Here is a 12,210-nt window from a genome sequence, read left to right on the forward strand (position 1 = left end):
TGAATCCAACAACGTACCCAAACTTACCCTCTAAAAATACAACACAGTGTGCAGTTTCAATCTCATGATAGTCACTCAAAGCTTGAAAACCATGGACTTCATCACACATATTAGGGACTAGCTATATGACATCCTCATTGACATCATCAGCTCCCAATGGTGGGTGTAGTGTAGACCATAGTATAAACATATATTCTCACACATAAAAATCCCATGGGCATCCATTTATACAAAGGTCTTCATACTGAGTTTTTTGTTGGCACTCTAGAGGTCAAGGGTAGACTCAGCCATGACAAAGGCTAGCACTAAAGGAGAAGGGCTAATAAAAAAGTAGTCCACATCCTCTTCATTCATACTACAACCCCCTGACTGGACTCTCCGATTTGAGGTTTTTGTTGATGCTTCTGATGCAGCAGTACGTGCAGTGCTTTGCTTATGCACGCAGCAAAAAACACCTAAGTGGTTCATACCAGTTTACTATGCCAATAGGATCTTAACAAAGCATGAAAAGAATTATGCAGTCATAGAGAGGGAAGCACTTGGAATGATCTAGGCATTGCACAAATTTCGACATTATTTATTGGGCAACAAAGTGCATTTTCATGTAGATCATCAAGCTCTCATTTACTTAGTGAATAAACTGCCATTAATAGGAAGATTGGCAAGATGGATGCTATTATTGCAGGAGTTTGACTATAGCATTGTGCATAGGCCTGCAAAGAAACATACCATTGTTGTAGGTTGCTATTAGGAGAAGCTCCAAGAATTATACCAGATGAACTTCCTAATGCAGACATTTTCATGGTAAGAATTGAAGAACCACAAAATTGGTATGATAAAATGTTGTTCTTTCTTACTGATGGTTTGATCCTTGAAACGTTAACTAGGGATCAGAGAAAGAAACTTGTTTTACAGAGCAAACCTTTCCTGGTCATTGTCTATGTTTTGTATAGAAGAGGAATTGACCAGGTAATCAGAAGATGTATGCAAGGTCATGAGCAGAAAGCTATCCTAGCTGAAGCCCATGGAGGACTAGTAGGAGGACACTTTTCTGAAGACATTATAGGTAAGAAGATTTTGCAAGCTGGTTTATGGTTGCCTACTATTTTAAAAGATGCTCATAATTGGGCCAAAGAATGTTTGCCATGTCAAAGAGATGATAGACCACTTGACAGTGATAGGATGCCCCATTAACAAATTCTCCCCTTGGGACCTTTTTAGAAATGGGGACTAGATTCTATTGGATCATGCATCTCGACTAAGCACTACATCTATTTGGTCGAGATGCATGATTTGGAAATCCAAGGCATCCTAATAGCCTTGAATATCCATCTCTACACCATATATCATGGTGTCCCAAACTTTTTTATCACTGCCCTTCGCCAAAGAGACCACATATTTATGGGCTCAGGCAATTTTAATTTCTTAACTAACGAGTAGTTTAAGAAATTATGTGCTGCACTATCATCGACCATCACTCTTAGTGTTTGAGGTTTCTTAGGTGGTGCATGAGGAACCTCCTTCTTAAAGTGCCCCTTCCTTTTCAAATTGGAGCATTTATTGAGCTTTGGAACAAAACTCATTTGCTCTGAAGTTCCGACTCTAAATTTTCCCATCGTATCATCGTATATTTGGGCATACTTAATGGCTTCCTCAAAGGTTTTTGGTGAATTTCTTTTCACCTCAACCTTATAAGTGTCTTTGAGACCTCTCACGAAACCCCTTATCTTTTGGAATTCATCAATTCCCTTCAGCTTAAGGATTGCCTCCCTATAATTCGTTATGTACTGGACTAGAGTGTTTTTACCCATAATACAATTGTCCCAAGCCTCCCACGCTCTTTCTAATTCATTTTTTGGTAAAAACCATTTTAGGAAGGCTTGTTCAAACTCAGTCCAATATCTAGGAATTTTATCACTCTCCCTGAGGCTCATCCACCATTTATAGGCTTTATTTCCAAGGGAAAGACTTGCTTCCATGACTTGATTTTCAGGAGGAGTATGCTTGAGTTGATGGAAGTCTTGCCATTTTTGCAAGAACGTATTAATTGCATCTTTATTACGCTCCTTTTCTTCCCCATTGAAAATTGGCAATTTTAAGTTCTTAAGGATGTTCGAGGTTTCTCTAAGTCGAGAGGTAGACCTGTCAGCTTGATTAGGAGGAATTGGTGATTTTTCAGTAATAGATACCGATTGAGAATCAGCTATCTTAGTTATAGCTTCAACTAGGGTCTTTAGTGTTTCACTGATAACCCCTAACTGTGTTTCTATATTTTGCGTTTGAGTTTCAAGTTTAGTGAATTCTGCATACGGAATTCCATAATCACCATAATCAATATCCTCCATTTCCACATTATCCTCTTGCATTTTAGTTTGTATCTCCTCATGTATTTCCTCTCCAACTATTGCTTTTCCCTTTCTAGCCCTTTCCTCGACCTCCCTAATCATATCATCCCTTTTTGGAGTGGTCATTATAAAGACGTAAATTTTCAGAATACCGAGCACTAAATAAAATCACCATAAAAAACAAGTATCCTATGCCTCGCATTGATGAGCTCTTTGATCAATTGCAAGGGGCAAAATACTTTACTAAAATTGATTTAAGATCAGGATATTACCAAGTACGAATTAGGGAAGAGGATGTGCCTAAGACATCATTTCGTACTAGGTATGGGCATTATCAATTTACAGTAATGCCATTTGGATTAACAAATGCTCCAGCAACTTTCATGACACTTATGAATAGTGTCTTAAGGCCATATCTAGGGAAATTTGCTGTAGTATTTCTAGACGATATCCTTATTTATAATAAAACCAAGGAAAAGCATTTGGAACATTTGTGAAAAGTGTTCCAACTACTTAGAAATAATTCACTCTTTGCAAAAGAATCCAAATGTGAATTCTTTGCAAAAGAAGTGAAATACTTGGGACATATAATATCCCAAGAAGGGGTTCGTATGGATCCTAAGAAAGTAAGGGCAATATTAGAATGGCCACATCCTACAAATCTAGAAGAATTACAGATATTCTTAGGTTTGTCAGGATTCTATAGGAGATTCATCCAAAATTACGCTAAGATTGCTATTTCGATGACAGACCAGCTTAAGGGGAAGGGAAGCACCTTCATATGGGATGAACCTCAAAATAGAAGTTTTGAAAAATTAAAGGTAGCTATAGCGGCAGCTCCTATCTTAAAAGTAGTGGATCCCAATGAACCATTCATGGTTGAGATAGATGCCAGTGATTTTGCTGTTGGGGAAGTACTTATACAAAAAGGTCGACTAGTGGCTTTTGAAAGCAAAAAGATAGATCGTGCCCAACAGAATGGATTTGTAATCAGCTAGAGCTTAAAGGTAGAAAAGCTAGATGGGCTGAGTTAATGCAAGAGTTTGATATACAATTGACATATAGGAAAGGGAAGTTTAATGTGGTAGCAGACTCTCTTAGCTGAATGCCGATTGTTAATGAATTGAGTTTTACTCAATTTCAAAATGATTTCCTAGAGTCCTTAAAAGGGAAATGTGAGTTTGATCCTCACTTCTCTGAAATATGGAAAGTAATTAAAAATAGGGATCCAACTAATCAAGAGGCTTTCACTGAGGAGTCACATGGAAATGGCGACACACCATAGGTTGGTGATAAAGGACTCAAGTGGAGAAAATATACTATTGAAGATGGCTATCTAATCTACAAGGGTAGAGTATGTGTCCCGGATGATAATGACATTAGGCGCCAAATCCTTTTTGAATGTCATGATAGTCCGAGTGCTAGACACCCGGGAATTCAGAAGACATATGTGCTTCTGAAAAGACAATTCTTTTGGCCTGGAATAGGTAAGGACGTCCAAGATTATGTATTGAAGTGCCAAAAATGCCAAGAATCTAAATCTGGTTTTGTTCCTCAGAAAATAGATTCTCCTTCGAAGTCAAATGGTTCTCTGAAAAAACTTCTAGGTTTTTTGTCGTCTTTTACTGTGCTTAGTGACATTCCAATGAAGTGGGGCACGTTGGACTAAATGATTTGTGGCACATTTGATTTTGTCTTTTTCAAAGAATTTCCCCCCTGAAAAATAATAATCTAACTAACTGATTCAAGACAAGACAGTGCGTGCATGTTCTTTTCATCAAAATTTTAAAATGTGAAGGCTTTTCTACTTATCTTATTACCCTTTTTCAAATTCAGTGCTTTCAATGTAGCCCTGACTGTTCTAATAATAGGATCATTTTCAGACTCATCATCAGATGACTCATCGTTAGATGAATGCCTTTTCCTTTTTTTACCATTGACCTTCTTTTCCAATCTCTTCCTATTCTCACGCTCATATGCCAACTGTGCCTGAAGTGTGTCTAATTGCTCTTGGAGCATGGGTGGTTGTGGTTAATCCCCCATGATGATACAATAAATTTCAATAAACTAGAGCAGAGATAATTAAGGATACTAATTGTATGAGAATACGAGTGGATGAAAGATGTAATTAGAGTGTATGATCAAGGAACGGATTGCGAACATTACTGAGTATGAGATATAAGGCAAAAAGAATTCACTCATCTCACTCTTGATTAGAAGGAAAAGAGCTAGAGCGAAGATATGTAGCTAGTGATGTCACCTTTGTGTTCAAACACTCTCCAATTAATTGCTCAGTGACTTGGTGGATCCAAATCCCCTTCTTGATTTGAGCTTTCAGATTTGGCTGTGCTTTTCACCTTTGTTGAGAAAAGTACATTGATGGAGTGGCCTCGTACTTTACGTGTTGCTGAAAATCTTCTTTGAGAATTTCCTTAAAGGGACCTTCTTTTCTTCTTCCAGATACCTTGGGTAAGTCTTTGGATTAAGGCTCTTTTTGAGAGGGGTATAAAGCCTCTTTATAAAAAGAAAATTAGCCTTATGATTTAAAGGTCTTGGTCAAAAGATGGTCAAACTTTAAAATCAAAGGCTTTTCCCATCATGCTGCACCATGATCTATTCCTTGTTGGGCTGACTGCTAGGCATGGGAAAAGTCACTGTCAACCTGATGTGCAAGCTTAATTAGACTGTTGGTTCGCTTGCAGGTGTGCAAAGATTCAGAGATGTAGAAACCTAAAATGTGAGCTAGAGGCACAGAGTAATTGGAGGCTGTGTAGTGAAGAAATGGCGAGCGTGCACGTTGAGATACAGAGAGAGCTAGAGATTAAGAGTTATAGGAATGGCTCAAAAGGGTGACTGTGTGCTCACTGCAAGGCGTGGGCAAAGAATTAAAAGAGACAACATCATGACTAGTATGCACGGGCAAAAAGAAGGCCGACAACACAGTGCAGACTGCACACAAAGACCATGGCCGAATCGCAACGATGGTATTGTATATAATCATTGGAAGAATGAGGTCCCTTCTTTAAGATTTTCTTGAAATCCGTGCGTAAGGATGCCCCTTCTTTGATTTCCCAACAAACCTTGAAGCATAGCCTAGGCTTTGATACCACTAAAACCCAAAGATAACTCTTCCACAAAAAGCACCACTTAATCTATTGGATATGAAGAAGATATCCACCCAATGATAGGGACAAGCACATCGGATACAATCTCCCCTCCCTAGATGAGTGGCTCAGGCTTCCTCATCTAGAGGATATTTATAATATTTCAATAAAGCTTAAGGAGCCAAAATTATCCCTCTCTTCGAAAATAAGGGATTTGCTTTACATAACCTCTTTGGGCCCAATAACTTCCCTAAAAATACCTAAACTTTATAGTATTAAGGAAAATAAAAATTGGCCTATGGCCATATAAGATGCACCGTGTGACACCTTAATTGGTACCCTCGGACTAACTTGAATCCTTGCCATTAGTTCCATCACTTGTACTCAAGCCACCAATTACATTAGTTATTAACAATCAATTAAATGAATCACCGAATCAACTGATCCCAATATAACCGTGCTCAATGTATAATAAAACACAACACCAATAACACTAGTGACATTAGTATTAACATGGAATCACCCATAATACCATCCATCAAGCTTGGAAAAGCACATGCTAGTTCGACGTCCCCAACTGAACCACACAAAGCATCCTCATTGCATTGAGTGCACTCCTATGGAATACTTTGCCAAGACTAAAAATAAAATAATATCCAAAGCAAGAAATATCATAAATACAATTTCTGTAACAATAACAGAGCTTGTTGTTAACCATGAAAAACCAAGAGATTACCACATAGGCAATTCTTTTTTATTTCATATCAAAAATCTTGGCCAAGAGTTGAGCTATCTAGCTGCAACATCATTTACTTGCACAAAGGGTAGTGCATTTACCAATCAAAGGAACAGACAGACATTAGTATACGATAGAGTAGACTTGCAGGTGGGGGTCTAATTCATATGTATCTATGTTGGAGTGGGGGAAGGGGGGGGATGATGAAGAGAGTTCAGACAGTGAACCTGAATACCCCCGTATCATCATTGTCAAGAAGTATATATCATAGTTTTGAAGAAATAAAAATCACCCTCGACCAAATGGAGCTCTTGCACCGAAATGCCATTTAGCATTTCATGTTAAACTGCACCAAGGATGGAAAAATGAAGATTTTATGTTGTTGAGATGCCAATAATCTTGCAATACTAGTGAAGAGGTGGCTGTATGGGATTCGCTAATTATGTTCTTATTTTTCTCATTCTCTATCAATGCATGGACACAGAGCGGTAGGACAGGCACGAGGTTATACCACTTTGGATCACATCCTGACTTCTCTGGGCACTCATAGAGGAAGGCAAACATCATCATAAAAGGATATTTTATTGCTTCCTAGACTTTCGCAAAGCCTTTAACACAATCCCACGGACTAGGCTGATGCAAAGACTATAGGATATTGAAGTACCACATGAGATGCAGTGGGGGATATATGCCTTGTATGAGACAGTGATGGGCCGAGTTAGAGCACCTAGAGGGCTGTTAGATGCAGTTATGAGTACTATTGGCATGAAGCAGGGTTGCCCTCTCTCTCCCACACTATTTGGCATATACATTGATGAGTTCTCAAAGTATATCAATAGGATAGGAGGACCCGGAGCCACAGCCTAGCAGGAGTGTTGATACCCATACTACTCTATGCAGATGATGTAGTTTTGATTGCAAATTCTCCGAAAGGATTACAAAGGCATTTAGATGTGCTACAGGCTTTTTGTGAGGACAGGGATCTAACAGCAGTAAACCTTGGGAAAACCAAGGTTATGGTCTTTAATACTACACAGGCTTGGGTGATGCGCTCAGCACAACAATTCACTTTCAAAGGTGAGATAGTAGAGCAAGTACAATCTAATGTGTACCTCGGGGTGACCTTTTCTAGTCCACAATTTTTGTTGAGACCTGCAATTGATGCCATATTGGATAGAGGCTATGCAGCTTTGGGGGCACTAGAGAGACAATGTGCACATGTACAGTTCCAAGAGCCACGCACAAAGTTATGGTTGTTTGAGACATTAGTGGTGCCCACACTATTTTATGGTGTAGCTATATGGGGCCCCAATGTAGGGGGTGCAACTGAGTGGAGGAGGGAGAGGCCATTAGTGACATTGATTGCCCGCATGATCTGGAGCAAGTCATCTATACCACATCCGATAATACGTGCTGAATTAGTAGCTGCTCCTCTAGTGACTGAGGCTCTGTTCCAGGCAATAACTTGCATACATAGATTGTGGGATCTACCTAGCTCCAGATATGCACGGTTGGCTATGATATTATCCAGGCAGCTAGCAGAGAAGGGTCAAACATGGTACTAGTATGCTTAGCTACAGAGATGGTTTGTAGAGCATGAGTTGACAATGGATGCACTCCCACCCTTTCAATACAGTTTGGATTGTTAGACTTGTCTCACCATGACCGAAACAAGATCATTAGAGCTGATATTGTCAAGTTGGAGACTGAGAGAACCTGGACTAGACCACATGAGCCCCTAAGGAAGAAGATGGCACACTACCAGAGCCATTTTCTTCATTTATCTCCATATGAACTTATAGCTAGGCCAGCATACATGGACACACACCTATCTCACGGGCTACATAATATTATTGGCCAGATTTGAACCTCATCACATCAGTTGAGGATAGAGATAGGGAGATACACCCACACAGCTCCTCAGGATTGGATATGTCAGTTATGCTAGCAAGAGGAGGAGACAGAGGACCATTACATATGTAGATGCACGGTATATTATGAAATCCAAGGAAGATACCACTGTCTATTTAGAGAGGGATTTGGCTTGCTCCGTAGGGTGATGGAGTATGAAGATAAAAAGTGCTTGGGTTTGTTTTTATCAAAGCTCAAGTGACATAGAGAGACTTTATTGGGAGACAGACAGCCGAGACCAGCCCCACCCAGACAAAGTACACTCAGAGACTTCTTCACTACCAGCACCTCAACTAGTTTTATGCCCTCCCCGCCATCAGAAATCCTTGGTGCCACCACCACCTTATCACACATAGGCAGATTGCCACACTCTAGTGGTGTGATTTTGGACCGAGCCATCGCCATATCCAGGTCACGGAGGCCCATGCCCCCAAGACCTCGCGCCAAGCACCCATATCTTCATCGGATCCGTGCCATCATTGCCAAACACCGGAAACGTGTGGCACCGAGTTATGAGATCGTAGAGCTGCCCATGATTGGGATTTTTGACATGAGAAGAGTGCAACCTTTCTATTGATTAGCTTTTTGTCTATGTTGATCAATTGGTACTTTTTAGTAATACTTGCTTGGTATTTCATTAGTTTTGGGTCACTTGCAGTCCCTTTGACTATAAGAACCTTTAGTAGCTCTCAGCTTTCAGCTTATTTATTTTGTTGTTCACTTTGATGAGACAACACTAGCAGATGTATCAACTGTTTTTGTCTCATAGGCCATTTGGCCTTTTAGATACGTTAATATATATCTATCTATCTATCAAGGAATCTAGCTTTTTACATCCTTTTGGGTTTAACGAGTAGTGACGGGTTAGAGACTTGCTCCGCCAGGTCTCAAGGTGAGATCTTAGAGCACTTTTAATATCAAAATATAAAATTTCAAGCTTTGTTTATAAATCTCAATCTTTTAATGAAAATTTCCAATTGGATCTTGATTAACCCTTAGTGCCTCACACAACAAAGCCGGCTCTCAAAACATACACAACTCTCTCTCTCTCTCTCTCTACACACACACACACACTTGTGAACACATTTATATGTGTGTTTGCCTTGCGAACACACATGGACATATGCTAATTCCATACACATGTTTGATTGTGTGTTCGTCTCTACGCATGTACAACTACCACTTTCTAACTCTTCTCTTATTGTGCACACACCTCCATATTTCTCACCCACACATGGACATTTACTCTCTCTCTCTCTCTCTCTCTCTCTCTCTCTCTCTCACGCGCGCGCGCGCGTGCACACACACACACACACACACACACACACACACACACACATACACACACTTATATTCCTAACCTGATTGGCACATACATTCGGTTATGGGAGTATGTGTTAAATGCCTTATTTTTCTTATGAGTTTTTACTATTTTACCATGCTTTTGGTCTAGCACCACATGCACTATCTTCATGATTTATGGGTGAATACCATGTCCTTGCGGGCATCTCTAACTTTATGTTTATAATCCTTGTGCACCTTTTTGAGGAGAAGGCCTCTTTCCTAGATCTTGGAATCTAGTGGAACTGTCTTTAGGAAGTGTTAATTGAATACACCCACCTAGGAGATCCTCTTTAGAGATTTGCATGTACCTAGGGATAGTAGCATGGAGACAAAAAGCCATAATGGCTATCTCGTCACTAGTATGTACTCCCTCGGTACCCCTATTGGCACTACTGTTGGGGAAGCTAAATTCCAAATGGTACCCTAAAAATACTCTAATGGTAAGCACCTTGCTTCATTAGTCTTTAAGGTAAGGTCAAACATTGAAGCTGCCCCCGCTCTCGGCCTTCTTCTTGTTGCTCACAATCTTGGCTGCAATTTGACATTAGATAGCAAGATGCCAAAGCTCCTTTATTATTGGACTGGAAAGGAGTGAATTCCCTTGCAAACTCAGGTTGTGGGGCACTAGGACTATAGTCCCTATTATTGGGTCCTTTGCAAACTTTCGACTTCTCTTCTTCTCCCTGCTCTCCATCTCCATGTTCCTCATGAGACTTTTCTCCACCTAGCTCCCATATTCTGCAAGCCTTCCTAGTTTCCTCCAATCTTGCCCATCTTCTTGCTTGCAAGCTCAGCTCTTCCTTCCTCGCTTCGTCCCTCCTTATTGTCTACGAGCGCAGGATGAGGACCGCTACCCTATCCTTCCTTTTAGCTCTCCTACAAACTTTCTCCCGGAGTCTTCAATAGGTGACTGCTCCAACCTTTCTGTGTTATCCCTTGACTACCACTCTCACAAACGGTGCATCTCCCTCTCATATCTAGCGCTCTCTCTCTTCCTCAGCAAGACTATCCATTCTCTCCTCCCCTTTTCCTTTCCTCTTCCATATGCTGTGTAAAAGGTTCCTTCTTGCAGTTGGCTGCACAGCTATTTGCTTAGCCAACCCTTTCTTGGGAAAGACAATGATTCATGACGCTTGATTTTGGGAGAGTACTTTGTGATGGACTACGCTAGCCCTGCAAATCAGGAATGGTTTTCTATGTCTCTCCTTCTGCCCTACTCTGAAACCTACTTCCTTCAAAGGACTCAAGGCAGTGCTACACACATCTATGCTTCCTTGGAGAATTTTTCGTTAAGCCCGGAAGGTGCCAAGAATTCCCTACATGAGGATGCTATATCGTCCACAAACCAGGTTTGAGATTTCTAGTTTGTTATTCCAGTGCAGCTTGATCTACTTTATTCTCCGTATCATGAGTGTGAGAATATGGCTAGGCTCGTCTAGTTTATTCTCCTTATCATAAGCATGCGAATTTGGCTTGGCACATTTGACTAGAGATGTATCACGAGTGATCTTTGATTTTTATTAGTATGGGATCGTGGGTTCTATCAGCTACCCTCGGCTATGCTTTATCTAATTGGTTGGCTATGGGCTTGTTAGCATACTACGTCTGTGACGACACCCCTAGTTTCATTGAGTGTACTATCGTTATCTCTTCCTATCAACAAAATCTCTCTGCCTTTGCATATTCATATGATAGCTGAAAGGATTTACAAACTCTTTTCTCTAGTTCATTGAATGTGTGCATGACCAGTAGTTCCTGGCTATGGAACTCTATCACGGTTTATGGTTGTTGAAATTTCCGGAACTATGGAAGACTATGGCCTAATATCTTTCCTACCTCTATAAAATTTCCCTTTTGTTGTACCATATTTTAAATAGCTCCCCTTAAACTAGTCTATCATGTAATCTTCTTATGATGTAAGTGGAAAAGTGTAGCAATTCCATTTGTAGTTTCTAATACTTATACTTTTGAAAGTTGGAATCGTGGGTTGATGAATTTTCCAATACTAATACTGTTGAGAGTGTGGTTTATTGTTTGTTGGACTTTCGATTCTGGTTACCATCCTAATCTATGTTCATTGTGACTATTTTTCCTTACATGCTTCTTATTCTCAATGATTTCATCCATTTATGAGAAATAACTTGACAAAGAATTCATGTTTGGTCTCATGAATAAGAATGGAGAATGCTTTGTCTTTGGAAACATCTCATTATATTTCATCATTCTTTTCGTTGTCATGTTGCAACTTGAGATGTTCAATTTTTATGTTCAATCCTTCTTTATGGGCAATCTAGCCTGGCACCTTTAGTTAAGAGTTTCTTTTACAAGTCTACAAATTTTCTAGATCTCTTGGATGACTGCTGGTTCGTAATCTTGACTGCAATAGCAAGCAGTCGGGGTCTATAACACCTGTAGTCCCAAGCTAGAGGATGTCTATGTTCTAACATCACCTTCTCTTGGATGGATGCAGGTAACAGTCCCCGACATTGGAGTATGTTTCCAGTACAGCTGCCAATAAGATCAATGCCTTCAGTACTCACTTGGCTCTTCATCTCTCCAAATGGAGAGTGTAAATGCTAAGGGTTTTTATGCCTCTCTATGTCTTTCGTACTCCATTCTGATGCAAAATTGCATTTAACATTTGGATACCAATTTGCAGAACCACTACCTGTTCCCAGGGTGGATTCCTATAGACCTAACACACACGCACACACACACACACATTACCAATATTCAGATCACTTATTCTCTACACACACACACACACACA

The 12,210-nt window shown here is 40.1% G+C and overlaps 1 pseudogene; it reads left to right on the top strand.

The window, feature by feature from the left end:
- Positions 1-7,189: 7,189 nt before the first annotated feature.
- LOC147883210 (uncharacterized) lies at positions 7,190-8,763 on the top strand (annotated as a pseudogene).
- Positions 8,764-12,210: the final 3,447 nt, after the last annotated feature.

Source organism: Dipteris shenzhenensis, chromosome 28, assembly GCF_047967505.1.
Source record: "Dipteris shenzhenensis isolate YYH24624 ecotype China chromosome 28, Dip_SZ_1.0, whole genome shotgun sequence".
Taxonomy (NCBI): domain Eukaryota; kingdom Viridiplantae; phylum Streptophyta; class Polypodiopsida; order Gleicheniales; family Dipteridaceae; genus Dipteris; species Dipteris shenzhenensis.